The sequence below is a fragment of the Oratosquilla oratoria genome, chromosome 4 (genome assembly GCF_046742065.1).
Source record: "Oratosquilla oratoria isolate Oo_2021 chromosome 4, ASM4674206v1, whole genome shotgun sequence".
In the NCBI taxonomy this organism is placed as follows: domain Eukaryota; kingdom Metazoa; phylum Arthropoda; class Malacostraca; order Stomatopoda; family Squillidae; genus Oratosquilla; species Oratosquilla oratoria.
Genome location: NC_134780.1, coordinates 82,112,766 through 82,117,765, shown reverse-complemented (window position 1 = coordinate 82,117,765; position 5,000 = coordinate 82,112,766). Strand labels below are relative to the sequence as shown.

General features: G+C 39.1%; 1 protein-coding gene across 1 annotated transcript in view; it reads left to right on the top strand.

The window, feature by feature from the left end:
* Positions 1–2,382, top strand: part of LOC143024985 (cytochrome P450 9e2-like) — a 21,624-nt gene extending 19,242 nt beyond the window's left edge. The window contains exon 8 of the mRNA XM_076184541.1: positions 665–2,382. The gene's annotated coding sequence lies outside the window, so the exon portion shown is untranslated. The remainder of the gene's footprint in view (positions 1–664) is intronic.
* The last annotated feature ends 2,618 nt before the right edge of the window (positions 2,383–5,000 follow it).

Sequence of the window (5,000 nt, the reverse complement as noted above, 5' to 3'; positions counted from 1 at the left end):
TTGGTTTTCCCAAAACCACCAAACTATATCCATCATTGGCAACTCGAAAGGAGGAAGGAAATGGTTTGTCAGGGTGACTCTGCGGTTCTTGACCGGTCTTGAGTGTCTCATGACGTAGTTGCTCGCGAGGTCCGGTGTAGGACAGTTGCTCACCGGATAATTGCTCACCGGATAGTTGCTCGCCGGATAATTGCTCACCGGACAGTTGCTCACCGGAGAAGTGACAAATAGGACATTTGCTCACCAAAAGATTATTTTTTACTTTTCTTGAACTTAATAACAAACAATATACAGGATTTTATTAGTTATATTGTATTATATATACAGCAATAATACAGAAACAATATCCAAACTTTTAGTTTTTAATTCATTATAAAATTAAATTAAAATTTCTTCCATCAATATATAGTAATGATCTTTTACTGGTCCAGTCTAATGGTGTGGCTAACTGTTCGTATGTATCTCTGTCATTTAATAAGTCGAAAATTTTACTTTCATAGTCTGAATTGACTCCTAACCTTAACACTTCTAGTTCATGAACTAGAAATGTTAGGGTAAATAGTCAATGAAACCCACTAAAAACAATGCATTAGATTATATTGTAGAGTTTGATAAGTTCTTGGCCTCTAACAATTATGATAAAGATTTACTTTATCTGTGCCAGGGGTATGCTGCAGGAAGTCAGTGTCTTCCTGGCTTTCTAAATGCAGTTGGCCACACCATTAGACTGGACTTGTAAACCACAAAGGACAATAAACCCACTTCAGTACTGCACCAGTTATAAAACTGTAATCACTATATGTTGATGGAGGAAATTGGTATTGATTTTTATAATTAATTAAAAACTAAACTATGAAAGTTTGTATATTGTTTGTGTATTATTGCTGTCATGAATTTCAATATAACAAAAAAATCCTGTATTATTGCTGTAATAAACTTCAAAATCACTAAAAAATCCTGTATATTATGTTCTTAGGTTTGCATATTGTTTGTATATTATTGCTGTAATAAACTTCAATGCAACTAAAATAATCCTTTGGTGAGCAAATGTCCTATTTATCACTTGTTCGGTGAGCATCTGTCCGGTGAGCAATTGTCCGGTGAGCAACTATCCGGTGAGCAATTGTCCGGTGAGCAACTGTCTGTACCCGCCGTTGAATATGTATAAGTTCATAGTTTCCGTGTTTCCAGAGAAACATGTATATGAATGCACTGTTGTGGACACCCGAACCTGACCGAGGTTGTATCAAACTATTCAAGTACGTCTCTCGTTGTTAAGATTTCTTCCTTCATCCACTTATAATCTATCTTCTATTACTCCTTTTTCTTTGCAACCTCCCACTCTCTTCCATTCTTACTCACCAACTCCGAACCTCTGCCTAGAACTCTTATGTTAACCTCCCTTACCACCTGATCCATATACAAAATGAACAACCATGATGGCATCACACAACCCATACGTAGCCTCACCTTCATATCAAACCATTCACTCTCCATTCTCGACCCTTACACAAGATCTACTACTGACGTAAAACCTTATGACTGCCCTCAACAGTTTCCCCTATCCCACTCCTTAATGCCTCTCTGTCAACCCTTTCATATGCCTTCTCCAATTCCACGAAAGTCCATCATTGGTCTTTGGATCACGTGTTGGACTCGTAATCGACAGCTATATCCCTCCCGGAAGAGAGCTCAGAGCTCGTATGACCGATCTATGGGTCATGCTATGACCTTACACTCACCCCCCCAACTCCCCGCCCACGAGAGTTGGAGTAACGACTCGAGGCGCAGCGATACTGAATTAATTTCAGCCCTGGGCAGGATTCGAACCCAGTACCCCCGGCACCACCGTGCTGAGAGTCTGAGCCTCTACCAACTGCGCCACCGAGTCGTGTGTGTGTGTGTGTGTGTGTGTGTGTGTGTGTGTGTCTACGTGCACTTCAATGTGTGTGTGGTGAACAGAGTACCCCACATGTGTTTCTACGCGATATTTTGGCTTATAGTATCGCCGCTGCAGAAATGAGATGGGCAAGGAATGTATATATTATGTAGAAATAGATGGCCTTCGGGCTTATATTACTTGTGTGTAGGTTAAGTCTATAGTACGCCTGTACTACATGCATTTGTATCCTCATGAAAGCACAACCTAGGCCCTGCCGAGCCATGTTTCGGTCAGGATGGGTCGTTTGCTACTTTAGCGTACGCAGGGTGCGTATATAAGGATGCCAGGTTTTGGTGTCCAGCCCAGTTCTTTTCTGTGCTCACAACAAGCGGTGCGCGACTCAGGTCACTTTTGTGTTTAGGGCAGGGCTCCAAGCCCTGCCCGCGTCGACCCAACCTAGGTCGTCACTCGCGCTAACCAAAATAAAGCCACCAAACTCACTCGAGTTTCCCTCACTCCCTCGGCACCAAAGTACAAGTAACATTCTCGTAATGTGACATGTGCTGCACCTGAATGCACCTCAAGGGTGTTGGAAAAGGTCATGGCATTTGATTAAGCCTCCACCAACTCATGCCTTTAAAAGTAGACGTCAAATCACACATTGTTACTACTCCCCATGCTTTTTTGATTAAACTATAATAGGTATTACTAAACTCCAGTCGAAAATATATATATATAGCGACACATACACTTCATCTCAGTTATGGCCAATCAACCCGCTCAACAGTGACGTCATGTTTGTGTTGCTTTGTTCGACCTTCAACGGTCGAAACATCTTCATAGGTCACATATTTACAACAACATGCTGAAAATGCTACCAAAGTTATCCATGAAATATTATATGTGTTAAAAGTACTTCAAAAGTTAGAGGTTCTTTGAAAGGATTTCTGTCAAGGACAAAAATATCTTTAATGAACAAGATGGCAGCACAACAAATGAGGTTGGCGGTATGCGTGTCATTCAAAAAGATAAGATTCGAAAATTTTTGAGAAGATAGAAGATAACGCCCTTATATCACAGGGATATATTTGACTGGTCTTACTACAGGGTTGGAGTAGGGGTGCACTTTTTCCTTAATGTGCGAGAAATAGCTAGTGATATTCTATAACATACATATGCAGGGTGCTCATTACTGAATCACCATTGTAAATTAACTAAGAGGGATCTGTTTTTTTATAGTAAAGAAAAAAAATATATTCAAATATGGGTGTACGAGTTTGGTTTTAAAATATGAAAGGGGTCCGAGGAGAAAACACACACACACACACACACACACACACACACACACACACACACACACACACACACACACACACACACATATATATGTATATATATTTCACAAAACAAAAATGTAGTAGCACATTTAGTAAAATGTTTTAAATAACCCACTGTCGGAGAAACAAAGCAAAAGAAACAGACGAACTGTATATTTCGACCACTACTGTGGTCCTCTTCAGCAGATAGGTACAAGGTAAGATGTACAAGAATATATATAGTGAGAGAGGTACAAAGTGGAAACAAGGGGAGGTGGCTCAAGTCACATGTCCGAAGTGGGGCGGACTCGGGAATGGTAAAAAATTATTCACAGCATAAGTTGTTATACAATCAGGTGACCATTGCCCTTTTGATGTGTTGAAATTTGGCAAGTGTTTGATGAGGAAAGATTCGACTACCTTTCTCCTAAAGCTACAATTGGATTTATAAATGATTTCTGGTTTGTTTCAATCTATGCGGTGATCCTTTGTTGATGTATGGAGGAAGACCGCGGAGTTGTTTTGTGCATACCTGACAGAGTTTTTGTGCTCTTTTACTCTGGTATTGAGGTCCCTACCAGTTTGACCCTAGTAAACCTCATTTCAATCTTTACAATAATGAGGTTTACTGGGGTCAAACTGGGAGTCATTCTCAGAATGATAAATTACAAATCAACACAACACACTCGAACAGGCACAGAACAACTGCATTTTCACAGAATGAAGAAGACGACACGTTTCTATATACCTTATAAACAAGTTCTAAGGTGACCTAGAAAGGTTTACATTAGTGTATGTGCCATCGAACTGACCCCAGTTGATCTTCTCAGAGGAGGGGGAGGGGGAGTCGGGGCAGTGGGCAATGCGAGAGGGGTGGACACAATCCCACTATTGTTGGGATTAGTTCTCACATGTCTTGAAGAGCTATTGAATAAGGAAATGGGCGTTACCATATTAGACTGAATATTAACGGTAGGAGCCCATTCCCTAGTATACATATCCTCTAACATTTTTAATTCTCTAATATTACATTGTGTAACTGCTTCAGTGTTGTCAACAATGGTTGCTCTATCAAGGGTAGATTAGTACTTGTGCTGAAAATTATCTTTAATTGCTCCCTGTTGGAGATGGAGCGTTAGGCGACGGCTTAGACTATAAGTCGTAAACCCAATGTATGCACATCGTAGAGCACGCAGTCTCCATAATTACAGTTAAATTTGTACACAACATTAGTTTTTGAGAGAGTCCCAGACTTGCCAGACAAATAATTTTTCAGCGCTAAGGAGCAAGTGCGAGGGTTATAAAAATCACCATTCGTAAGACATGGCTGTCATTCACCGGTTTGCAACTTCTGAAGACAATGTCTTTATTACGTTTTTCCTCTTCCCGGTACGAACTGAACTGCAGAAAGTATTTTGGTAGAAAACTGATTTTGTTTTGCCTCTGACTACTCTTTGTGTCAGCAAAACAAAATCATAGATTTCTACCCTGTATCTAAACAGCCTCATATATGCCTTACTTTGTCTGAAGATGCACGAAAATACTGTTTTAAAGTTTCTCTTCTACTGTGGTGATACTACATAATTCGTTTCGTTTCACGGTGATGTGAAAGCCTGCATATATATATATATATATATATATATATATATATATATATATATATATATATGTATATATATATATATATATATATATATATATACACACACACACACACACATATATATATATATACATATATATATATATACATATATATATATATATATATATATATATATATATACATGCGAATGCCAATT